Here is a 13,103-nt window from a genome sequence, read left to right as displayed (position 1 = left end):
CACGCACGCTTACAAACACACTCACACACACACACACACACACACACACAAAACTGTAGGTCCTGATTCATATTTCAAAGTTGCCCTCAGTGTTTGTCCTTCCGTCTGTGTATTCTTTGAACTCTTATGACTTTATCACCCAGTTGACTTAGTGGAACTACTTCATCCAGCACATTCCTCAGCAGGCAGTGAAGAGGCCCGTCTGTCTGCAGGAGAGTCCACGTTACACACACTATTTAATCGACCTGTTTTGTCATTTCTTTTATTTTCTTCACAATTTGGTTTCATGGTCCAGGTTTACAGATTCCATCATATGACCTTGATACAGCTGTCAGTAAGGTCCGGACCCAAAACTAGAGTCAGTGATGTAATGACCCTTCCATCTTTTTTGAGTTCCTTGGATGCCAGGTGGGTTTCTGTAAGGTTTTCTTCAGTCCACATCTTGTAGGGTTTGTGGGTTAAGAGCCAGAGTTCCTCACAGTTAATGTTAAGGGCAATCCATGATTTCAACAGAATGAACACTGATAGATTCCTGGATTTATGTATTCTTGGAGAAAACACTATCAGGACAGTAATGAGTCTGACTCCACAGCGCGTCGGCTCGCTGCACAGAAATTCATCAAATGTAAATTTGGTATGGAGTTTGTGACATGACAGTGCAGTTACCTAAGACAGGTTGTGTCCTGTTCTCATCTCATTTTCACAAATTTCTATAAAAAAAAATCATGCTCTTCAGCTGCTGAAATGCCCCTGTTTGTTCACAAGATAGTCTTGAACTGTTTGGTGCTGAGCAGGTAGAGTTTACTTTTTGATTGTAACCTCAAAACAAGGACCTGATGAAGCTCTGTAGAACTGAGGCTGATAGTTCATCACTACACATGACCCCCTTTGCATACATCTGATCCACTGTAAAATATCTATAACCCCTTAAATACATTTCTGCTTAATCAAATTGACTAAAATTAATTGACACTGACACAGAAAATGTAGTGACAAGCAGTGCCCCATGTAGGAGTACTGGTCAGTTTCTGGGTAAATAGTGAAACTGCCAAGTATGTGCTGTGTCCTGCTGTGTGTGATCGGCACTTAATGGGAAAGAGGTTGTGGCCCAAAACAACAACTAATTTTGTCTTGAATAAGCCGCCATGTTACGACAAGAGACTGTCTGTCCCTCCATCTTTTTCTAGGTCTCTTCGCCCCTGGTCAGAACAGCTGTTTTGCTCCAGAGGCATTGTGGGTCTGTGTTGCTGTGGCAATGCCTCCAGTTACGCCAGCTGTTCTGCTTCCTGATGTCAACATCGCCACTGGCAACCGTGATGAAAACAACATCATCGTTTTGCTCCTTACCATGGTATTTCATTAGCATGAAGACAGGATTCTCTATGTATCCGGGGTTTTTGTGTTTGCACTCAGTGTGTGTGTGTGTGTGTGTGTGTGTGTGTGCGTTGCCCCAGTCAGCTGAAACCAAAATGTCTCTTTGTGTTCTCCCTCCACTCGCTCGCTGCAGCATTCACACACTCTGCCTCCAGAAGTTTTGCCTGAAAATAGAAACCAGCTGCAGTTTTCAGAGTTCCCATTCGACGGCGCTGAACTGACAGGAAGTGACCTTATTAGAGCCCTCGTCTGGGATTGGACGTCGCTGCTGCGGCTCTCCTCTTACAGGATGTCCCATTCCTGCCATTCTGTTTCACTTCCTGTTTGTTTATTTTAACCAGGAAAATAAACAGCAGAATGGGAATATTGTAAAGTGGTTACGATGGAGATCACACACACACACACACGCACACGCGTGCACATGCACACGCACGCACACACACACACACACTGAGTGCAGCTGTCAGCTGGTTGAGAAGACTACCTTGTTGTTTGGGAGAGAGATGAATGAACAGTAGAGACGTTGTCAAGACAGCATTCAACAAACATCACATTTAATATTCGGCTGCTCGGCTCCAGTAGATGAGGTTTTAAACAACACACTCTGCTGGGGGTGTAAACAAAAGCCAGCATATTATAAACCAAAAGAAAAGTATACTGTGTTTCAACAGTGAGGGGTTCATAGGACGAAAAACAAACAATACTTTGGTGGCTCGATGTGTGTACGTTGTGTGGAGTTTCCATATTATCAACACAAGAGACTTGTTTAGTGTTGGTGATATGAAGACACTGAAGCCTTTCTTTAGTTGACCACTGGCTAAACCATTCCCCTGAACAGTCTCTGTCCAGTCATTGTATAAAGAACTAAAGAAGTGCACCATATCAAGGCTCAGCAGGTCTGTCAGGCTTTGGATTTCTCCAACTGTTGAAGGATGTGCATAGAGCTGTAGAGAAAGAGTATTTTCTGTATTTTCCTGTAAGTACGGAGTGTGGGGTCGGTTTTAAACCCTTCCACAACCAAAAACACAACGGCTAAAGAGCAAGAGACGAATTAAACTGTGTGGTTTTTTTTTTATCTGCTCTAGCGTAAGATACAAACATGAACAAGTCCGGCTAACTAGCCTACTACATACAGTTGTAACTGAGTGTTACTTCCAAGACCAAGAAGCAATTCATCAGCTAACCTTGTTATTAAACTATATAAGACCCAAGAAATAGTCCAGTATATCAACCCCCCACCCTCCAAAAAAACCAAAACAAAAACAGAATTGCGTTTATTACCTGTTTTCAGATTCAGGGGTGCAAACTTTGGTGTATTTTCATTGTCATTTAATCAATCAATCACTTATATTGTCTATAAGATGTCCGAGAATGGCCAAGATGACGTCCTTACATGCCTTGTTTTGTCTACAGCTCATAGATATTCAGTTTACTGTCATAAGGGGCAAATGTGAAAAGTTTCAAATTTAAGAAGCTGGAGTCAAGGAATTTTAACTTTTTTCTTAAAATCTTACTGAAACAGTTTATTCAGTTCGGTTGGAGATTAATTTAATAGTTGACTAATGGATGAATTGTTGCAGCTTTGGTTCAGATTAAACATGTCAGTGAGGTTTAGAGTTGCTTTTGGACAGTGGGTGGAGCTCCCCCCCCCCCCTTGTTTTGAGTCTTTGTGCGGAGATAAGCTACAGAGCATTTGTAGCTGCATAATTGCTGTACAGACATGCTATCAATCTTCTCACCCCCCACTTTCCGCAAGAGAGAATACTGCTCAGAAGCGGAGGGGGTTTCCACAGTTACTTCTGCTTTAGAGAGAAAAGATGGAGAAACTGTTACTGTTATGAAAGATATGTGTGAGTGTGTGTGTGGGTGTGTGTGTGTGTGTCAGGAAGTTTATTTGTGTCTGAAAGAGGTGAAGGACACAACTCTTATTTTGACAGGACATTAGCATTCAGCCCTTTTATTTTGACGTCCTTACGCAGGAGAGGCCTTGACAGAGGTGAACATCCTATGACAACGGGAAGCGGGAAACCAAAGATGAGCTAACACGGTCACCGAGGGCAACAGGTGCCAAATTCTCCCCAGCAAAGGCTGATCAGTGGAGTGCATCATGGTAGAAAAGCAGTAAGAGGAAGTTTGATGCAGCCACTAGGGTTACTGAGGTCTTAACAACCCAAACCGGCTGAGAGGAAGCTGCAGTTAGTGTGGTGACCCTGACCGCTGACTGTTACTGACTAAACCTTTTTTTTTTATATATAAAACACAGACACATTCCTGAAACTGAAAACACGCAAAAACTTCAGATCATAAGTCTGAAGTACTAATATATATATCAGTCAGTAGTGTTTGACCACGTAAATTAAATTTTTGGGATCATACAATCCTCATTTGAACTTTGAACTATGTGTCTGCAAAATGAATAAATATAAATATCTTATCCTGACAGATCATCGTGTCTCTCAATCTAAATGGAAATATCAGTTTGAATTTCATTTATTTGAGGTTAAAATCAAACTTGACATAACAAGACAAGATGAGCATCGATTCCAAGAATACCCCTACATTCAAACAACACAGGAACATGGGTTGATCGGAACATGTCGTGTCATGTACCATGTTATTTGTTTTATCTTTCATAGGAGCAATTGCAGGGTAAAGAGTAGAAATTATGTAAGATTACCACAATGATACAAAGTAAATCACCAGGAATCATAACTTCTGGAGTATATGGGCGCCTTTACAGTCTAAAGTCATGCTAGGGGCAGTCGTCTTTTAAATGCTAACATTCTCACAATGTTGATGATTCACAGTTATGTCTACCATTGTTCCATTTTAGCCTTACTGCAGACGGGACGGCCTTTCCAGACGGGAAATTAACGTCTCAACCCCAATTCATGGCAGTCCGTGAGTTGATCAGTACATTTTATTACAGTCTCGTCAGTATATGTTGCTGTAGACTGAAGTGCTATGATGGACTGTCATCACCATCCTGAGGCAATTTGTGTGTGTGTGTGTGTGTGTGTGTGTGTGTGTGTGTGGGGGGGGGGGGGGGGGGGTGCATCATATGACAGCCATGTTGCATCCGGGTCACCATGTGATTCTTGTGAATCCTGAAGGACAAACAGTGGCTAAGGGTCATTTCACTGTTGAACTGCTGCAACACTACAGTCCTCAGTCATGGGTTGTACGTCCTAGAGGTACGTAGGCCCCAGGACAGGAAGACATATACAGAATGACACTACATGGTCTACACATCAACTTTAAGAGTGATTCGCTCTTTAATTTTGGCATAAACACAACCACAACAAAGTGACTGATAGTAGTCAGTCAGTCAGTCAGTCAGTATGGTCAGATCTGGTTCAGCTTCCATTCATTCGAAAGTTCAAATAATTCAGTGTGAGATATCTTAGCTCTCAGTTAAACCCATCTGTCAATTATTGTTTTACAGCAGTACATGCTAATGAGGATCAAATTTATAACAAGAATGTGAGAAAAAAAAGAAAAGAAATTGTGGTCTGTTGTACAATGTCATTGGACATGTCATTAAAGGATAGATTCACATTTTGTAAAGTTATTCTTAAAGCAATACACACATAATGGACACCATAATCATTCCCCCCCTTTATTCTGGCTATGAATATATATAGGGGTAACGCAGAGAGAGAAAAAGACAGCAACTTTGTAACATACTCGCTACAGTATCTACTAATGAATACTTTACTGTCATGTCTCTCCTGGAGGTGGTCCAGTGACAGAAATCAGCAGCACGACCGTATTGGGCGATGCACACTGCTGCCATTTAACACTTCAGGTTTAAACTCGCAAACTTCAAGTTGACAGTTAATGTGATGACGCCTGTCCATGATGTTATACAGTATGAAAGTGACCAGCGATTGATGAAAACACATTGTTATGATAAAGCTAAAATTAAAATGCATGGTGTTTTTTTTAAACCATGACCACAATCTTTACTTAACCTTAACAAAGTAGTCAGCAGCCCTTTTCACACAGAGACTCTGCAAGTTATGTTTTTTTGCTCTTAATTACATAATTACATAATCACCATCAGTAAACAGCAGACCCTGTCTGGCTCTCACTGGAGGGGAGGGATGCTATTTTCCTGGGGAAAGCTCACTGAAGTCTCGGTCATGAGGGCTCACAGTCACAGTGATTTATTGCACTGTAGGTTTCCAGAGACAGTAACTACAACACTATAGTAGAAGGAGACAAAGACATGGTTAGTTAAAGTTTAATGCTCTTAATTGGGCCACATTATCACCGCTATTCAGCTGCGGGGGGCCGCCTGTCTCTGCTGCTATAGACAGATGCTGTGTTTTGGGCAGAGCGTGACGAAGAGTCATTAGGACAGACAGGATGACGGAGGCTTTTCCACGTATGGCTGCAGTATTTTTTCCCTCATATAAGTTACTTCATTATTGTTGTTTGGTCCTGTAAGGGGACATTTGTCTTTTATTAATGAGTGAAGGCTCTGTTTAGCTGTCAGACTGTGAACACCATTAGATCGAGACACCCCTGATCCGGTCCTCAGGCTTTTCCATTCACACAGACAGTGTCTCGCCTCTGCTGTGGCTCTGATACTACCTCCGGAAGCAGATCAGAGCTGCAGGGGAAAACTGACCCCCCTCTCCACATCTGAAACTTTCACACAGGCGGCGAGGCGGAGTATGGGCGCATGATTCCCGCACAAAAAGGGCAGGGTGAATGGAACTATTGTAACCCAAAGCATGCTCTCTCCCTAACCAAGTGGGTTCAGGTCTTTGTGCTTATATCTAATTGAACTTTCACCCCATCCACTGCCAATGAGAAAATGTATTTTTTTCACGGATAGTGATTTTTAAGTCATAGAAAACACTGACAAGTGATTGTTGATTAATTAGATTAGGAGAAGTTTCTCTGGGTCAATGTAGCGGGCACTTACAAATTATGTTTTTTTCTATGTTTAATTTCAGTCAGGCCAAAAGCCTGAACTGGACCACGGTGGAATGTGCCAGGAACATTTCATTTAATATAAATTATGTCACATCCATTTGAGTAGCCTGGTTTTCATGATGTACCACAGCTGTGTGCGTCATGACACTGTGTCAAAGCATAACAAGACCTAAGATGGAGGAAAGACCTAAGATGACAGTCCTAACATAAAGAGACACGTCAGGAGGAAGAGCTTCACCTCCAGCAGAGTCTGTTAATGAATCATCAACACTCCGAAACCAGTCAGAGCGGTGGGAGATAACACAGCTGTTAACACGAGAGTGTGTGTGAGAGTGTGTGTTTTTCAGTTAAAGTCTCAGTAAGACATCACACTGCAGTCTCCGTCTTGATGCTGACATCACCATTTTCCATCCCAAATAAGGGTCTCGGTTTAGAAACTTACCAATAAGTCGAAATACCAGAGTTATAGGCTGATATGGGCTGATGGATGTGTAAAAAGATGCTTGGCTTGATTTATAATCATTAAATTCCCAGTGACATTTCCTGGCTCCGTCCACTGAACTGTGGATCTCCACAATAACAGCTCGACTAAAACGTGCAGCTCCTGAAGAATCGCAGACTGAGAAAAAACAAACATCGATTGTTGAAGTAGGCTCGAACTCTCCGGTGTGCAGGACCAGCGCTTTAACATGTACTCTTAGGCGTACTGTAACTTCCTTGTGGCCTCAAATAAACGTCATAGTGGTACAACAGTTTCGACCGGCTCCTCTGCGGCCGCTGGTGCCGCTGTTAACACTGTAGCAAGCAGTGTTGAGTTCTACGCCTTAATTGACATCACACGTGCTGTGATGTGACTACTGTGCATGTGCACATTGTAATGTTTGTTCTGAGACCATTTATCTGGAGGGCCCTTGTGCATACAGTACTTACTGGTCAGTATATTAATATAGAATAGCCTACCTCATATCGGCATGAGCCCCCAAATTGGAGTATCAGTGGGGCTCTATTTAGGAGTGAATAAATGATGGTCCCAGTCACTGAAAAAAAGGTTTGATGGTTCTTTCACAGGTTTACACAGTATGTAATCAGTCCACCGTCTTGAAAGAACATACTGTGTAACGATGCTGACGGAGCATTTCTCTGTCATTTCATTCATATCCTGTACTGCTCTGTATGAGCCGCAATCTCCATCAAACTGTTTTAGAATGTTTTAGTTCTTTCCTTAGTTCAAGTTCATTCATTAGTACCTAAATGGAGAGTGTCCCCCATCTGCCTGTCTCTCTCTCTGAGTCTCTGATCTCATGCGGACACACACACACACACACACACACACACACACACACACACACACACACACACACACACACTCAGGAGCTTCATTAGCGATGATATTAGTGTGAAGTCATTATAACTCCCTCCCCCCCTAACACACACCCACACCCACCACAGGAGGTCACAGATATGAAGCCAACAGCTGGATTCAACTCACACACACACACACACACACACACACAAACACACACACACAAGCACACACACACACACACACACACACACACACACACACACGCACGCACACACACACACACACACACACACCAACGACAGTTTGAGCTAATCAGATGGTTCCTCAGCCTTCAGCTCATTAACAGACTATCAGTTTCCCTCCAGGAGAGATTTTAACGGCAGTTCATTAACATAATTAATTGATGCTCATTAGCTTAACGAGGCTGCAGGTTAACAGACAGAACAAAGTCCTCAGCGTTCATGAGACTCTTGACACAGCAGAAGAGCTCATTTAATACTTTAAATCTCTTCAGCTCCACAAGCAAAGAAACAAACATGTAAACATTCAGTGAGAAATGAGTCTGACTGCGTTCAAAACACTTTAACAACATGACACCCGGAGATGGCACCATGTCACTCATAGGGACATTGTCATCCGTGACTGTTGAAAAGCCAACAATATGTTCATGATGCAACACCTTAAAAATTCCACATACTATTCAGAAGACAGTGCAAGCTACAACCCAAAGTCGTCAAAAGTTGGAACATAACCAAAACTGAATGATATTTTCCTCATCCTTTCAGACATATACTCAATTAAAAACTGAGCAAAGACAATGTATTTCATGTTTTACAACTTTTGCATATATATGGTTATTCTACATTTGAGGGCAGCAACAAGTTTCGAACAAGCTGAGACGTGAGCCACAAAAGACTGGGAAAGCTGTACAATGCTCCAAAAACACCTGCTTGGAACATTCCACAGGTAAACAGGTTCATTGGTAGCAGGTGATAGTATCATGATAGGGTATGAAAGGGCCATCCTCGAAAGGAGCAGCTTTTCACATGCAAGGATGTGGCGAGGTTTATCACTTCACCACCGGATTGTAAAGATATCAATCCAGGCTGCATGCGGCCTTGGTTCGACTGATTTGATGTGTAGGCTAATAATAGTCTGGGGAATGTTTTATTTATCAGACAGCTAACAGTGGCTGCTGCTCCCTCCATTGTTTTCAGTGTAAACACGTCTGCAAGACAGACAGGACGGCTTCCGCCCTTGTGAAAGTGCGCGACTATTTATCGCCGCCATCTGATTATTGATGAAAGTTGTTCAACTTCCCGATGTGGTTCGTTCTGTGACAATGGCAACCACTTTACTGGTGCCTGACTTCCTGAGTTATAGTCCTGTCCATCCACAATAAACAAACTCCGTCAGCTTCAAAGCCTGATTATCTATTCTGGGGTAATAAACAGCTAGTGTGCTGTGTGTCCTCAGTTAGTTAGCCTAACTTGCTGTGTCAACAATGTGTCATGGTGTCTCACATAAGCTAGGTGAGATAAGAGTCGGTGGACATCAGCAACTTGTATCATAGGGTGGAGGTCCTTAATAGAACCAGATGTACTGTAACGAGCAGCCACAATGGTGGAGTGGAGCCCTGCTGCCACCCAATCAAACTTTGGATCATCAGTGTCACCACGGGTGACAGGTCCAAATCGTGGGAGATATCCTCCATACTTTTCAATACTGCCTCTTTTCTGACTACTAAACGGCCTGTGCTGGTTTGAGCATACTGTAACTAAAGTCACTGTGTTACATTCACACAATTGCGCCATGTTGATGAATCTTCAATATGACCCTTCCTGTTAAATAGCAGCAGAGGCATCGGACTGCGCCAACTGACCACAGATGGAAGAATGGACTCTCCGCGGGAAGTTCACTTCCTCGGGAGCACAATAGCTGTTGTTCTAGACAGGATGTGACATCATCCTCAAGGACTTTGGTACAGGAAGGAACTGACTTGGGTGAATCTGGACAGAATATCATATCTGTCCATCCATTTTTCTCATGCATGAGACATTAAGCTCCACTGCAGCAAACATAGTTTGACGTGTTAGGCATTATCAAGTCATGTTGTGACATAAAGTAATCTTCGCTTATGTTCTTTCCTTCACTGTGTGGATAAGAGGAACAGCCACTCTAAACCTATCTTCTGTACCACTGGAGTGGCACACTGGATAAGTTCTTCCAGACTGACACCAATCTGTTGCTAAAATTCTGTGTATTATGAAGTACAAATAAATCATTCACATGGTTTATTCATGTTTGGCCACGCTGTCTTTACTGTTAACAATAGTTCATTCATTCAGGAAACATGGAGGAGGAAGCACAAGCAGTCCCAGCTGACCAATCACAGCCCCCCTGCTCTCCATGTGGTATCTGTGCAGCAGCTCTGATGTGTTGTTACAGGTTTGAGCTGCACAGTCTCCGCACCAGCGTGACACAGGAGAATAAATCCAGCTGTGTTTAGTTTAAAGTGCGAAGGCTCAGGCATCAATGTCTGCTCATCCCGACGCTGTGAGACTGAAAATAGCTCTGACTGAATTCAAACGGGAACACAGAAACACACCAGACTCCAGAGTCATCACAGCTCAGCTGATCAGACGGACAATATTGTGTCAAAAATGATGGGTCTAAATGTGATGGAAATGTTACATGCTGGGCTCATGTCAGAATGGATATGTGGGTCACCTTGACATAAAAGCCATGGTTCAAATGTAATTCCCATTTAAGATACTGAACACATAACAATGCTGACTTTGTCTGTTAAAATTACGGCCTTTTAACTCTCGACAAAAGGTGCTCCTTATTGCTTAATACAGGCATCACAGCAAGTTCACGTTTGTGTTTTATGTTTGCTGCATCACGGATGATTTTTTCCAGTTATTTTGCTGGTGGAGCTCTATTAATGACCATCGTGGTGAGTGCGAGGGACGCTCGTCCACACTTCTAACAGGGTTAGACTAACTGATTCATTTTTGCATACATCTGAGCTTATTGGTTAAACCTTATAAACACATGCATGCTGTGATTGGTCAGAGTTGGTCAAGTAAAATGATGTCCTCAAATTGTTTTTAATAATGTTCTTTTTAATACATGAACTTTTTAATCGTGAATGTAATTTAATCTCAAGAGATGATTGATGATTTCTGGCTGTCCGAAGGCATCTTCTTTAGTAACAGCTTGTGTTGCCTGTGGGACAACACACACACACACAGAGTGTAACTGCTGCAGGCTTGTAGCTCATTACTGATTCAACATATGGCTACAGACACACACACACACACACACACACACACACACACACACACGCACACACACTCTAATCATTAATTACTGCTGTATCTGAAATAAGATAGACTGATGATATGAATTCCGACCCAGTTCACTGGACCGAGTTTATTGATGTTGACTTTCCCAGTTGGGACCCTTGCGTCATTCTGCAATCAGAGTTCAGTGCTCTGTTTTCTGTTAACAGGAATCAGCAGAAGGCATCTTTAACTTATTCAGGTTGTATACTAAAAGCAATGAGTAAAAGGCAGCTGGGTTTGCTGTTTCTTCTCTCTTCTCAGTTCTCCCTCCTGGTGAGAGGTCCCAGAGATTTTCATCCCTTCTTTTTATATTGTAGCTATTTTTGTATTTTTTTTCCATTTGCACTACCCAGTCCTCTCACACACTGGGGTCCTTGTCTTTCCAGAGGCTCTGATATGGTGTGTACAGTCTGCACTGTCATGAAAATTTGGGCTGCACACATAAGGCTGCAAAATGTGTCTGTGGTCTCTTGTGGTTACGGGCAAATGACATATTTGACTTCATGTGGTTCCCCGCAGACACAGAACATTTAACATGTGTTTAAAGGAAAGGTTTGACATTTTTGGAAATGTGTTTATTCGCTTTTCTTGCCAAGACTTAGATGACAAGATTGATACAACTCTCAAAACCTGATGAATATGAGGCTGCAGCCAGCAGCTGGTTAGCTTAGCTGAGTATTAAGGCTGGAAACAGGTTATTAGCTAGCTTGGCTCTATCTGTGTTTCCTTAATACAAAAACTGAAGGTAAAAATGACCCATATCTGTATTACAGGGCGTTTCTGTTACGACTTCATCTTTGCCAAGCTAGTAACTTTGTCTCCATTGGTTGCCAGGCAACCTCACAGCGATGACAAATTTCCTGGAATTCAAGAAGAAATCTGCCATAATGACCTCCTATGAAACACATGTTGAGAAAAAAGAATGTGAACTGGTGTTAAGCCACCTGTGAAGCAGGTCAGTACCTGGTGATTGTTGTCCTTCCACCTCATAGATGAAGGTCTCTTTGTGCTTGTTCATGTACAACCTCCACTTTTTGGAAATAGATGGACGAAAAAACGCTTAAGACTTATTAAAAACATACTTGCAGGCTCTGAGTAACTGTGACTGGGAGAGTTTATTTAGCCATTACAAAGACAACAGAGCACACACTCAGACACACACTCAGACACACACAGTCACACACACACACACACACACACACACACACACACACACACACACAGTCACACACACACACACACACACACACACACTGAGGCCTGATGGAACCAATTAGCAGACGTTATCATGGCCTGGAGACGTCACAAGCTGTTCAGACACCCCCTCCTCCCCACCTCCCCTCCTCCCCCCAGGGGGTCTGTGGATGTGTATGTACGTGTGTGTGTGTGCGTGTGTGAGAGAGAGAGAGAGTGTGTCACTGCACATACATCACTGTTAAAATATTTACAGTCCTCTGTGTTTTACAGTTTATATTACTGACCTACATTTATCTGTGTGTGCGTGTGTGTGTGTGTGTGTATGTGTGTGATGTTATGGCTAACTGTCAGTGACCTCAGCTACAGGAATATGTACATATAAGGCTGTAAACACACATAGCATCACGGCGCTGTGTGTCCTCAGTTTTAAAATCGGACTGGGTTCTGACCCGTGCGTGTGAAGTGCATCTGTTTACAGATTTTCCAAGGAAACTATGTCACCATCAATCTTGGTGTCTGCAGGCAACAATTGAGAACAGAGTACGGGCTTGGGGCACAACCTCGATGGAAGTGAGTCCGACTAAATTAGTGAGAGTCATCTTAGATTGTGCTTTGGGAAAAACACAACATCAAATTGGAATTAAAATATAATCCCAGTCTATTACAACTTGAGTTTTGAGTCTTCTCCATCATTTTTATCAATACAAATAACACTTAACTCACCAAATTAGCAGCAGAAATCTGTGAACTCGACTACATCCCGAAGAAAAACCATATAGGTGAAGAAACATGAGCAGTCACACTAACAGACAGACTCTTAACAAACCCTCAGGTCAGACAAAGGTGGATGGTAATCAAGCTGTCTTTTGTGAAAATCCGTCACAGTTTCCAGTGTCACTTCCTGCTCCAACTTTGATGTACAAGACTTA

Source organism: Sparus aurata, chromosome 9, assembly GCF_900880675.1.
Source record: "Sparus aurata chromosome 9, fSpaAur1.1, whole genome shotgun sequence".
In the NCBI taxonomy this organism is placed as follows: domain Eukaryota; kingdom Metazoa; phylum Chordata; class Actinopteri; order Spariformes; family Sparidae; genus Sparus; species Sparus aurata.
This window is presented reverse-complemented; position numbering follows the sequence as displayed.